Source organism: Otolemur garnettii, unplaced genomic scaffold (assembly GCF_000181295.1).
Source record: "Otolemur garnettii isolate 467f Iridium unplaced genomic scaffold, OtoGar3 scaffold00151, whole genome shotgun sequence".
Classification (NCBI taxonomy): Eukaryota; Metazoa; Chordata; class Mammalia; order Primates; family Galagidae; genus Otolemur; species Otolemur garnettii.
Window position 1 is genome coordinate 1,020,988 of NW_003852546.1, and position 269 is coordinate 1,021,256.

A 269-nucleotide genomic window follows, 5' to 3' on the forward strand; every position below is an offset into this window, starting at 1 on the left:
AAGAAAAAAAAAAGAGCGAATAAAGCAAAGGACTTAGGTAAAGGAACCCCTAGGAAGTGAGACGGTACAAAGATAAAGTTTAAATGAAAGTACTGGGCTAGTCTCCGCGCCTATAGCTCAACCGGCTAAGGCGCCAGCCACGTACATCTAAAGTAGCGGGTTCGAATCCCCAGCCCGGACCCGCCAAACACCAATGACGGCTGCAACCAAAAAATAGCCGGGCGTTGTGGCGGGCGCCTGTGGTCCCAGCTACTTGGGAGGCTGAGGCA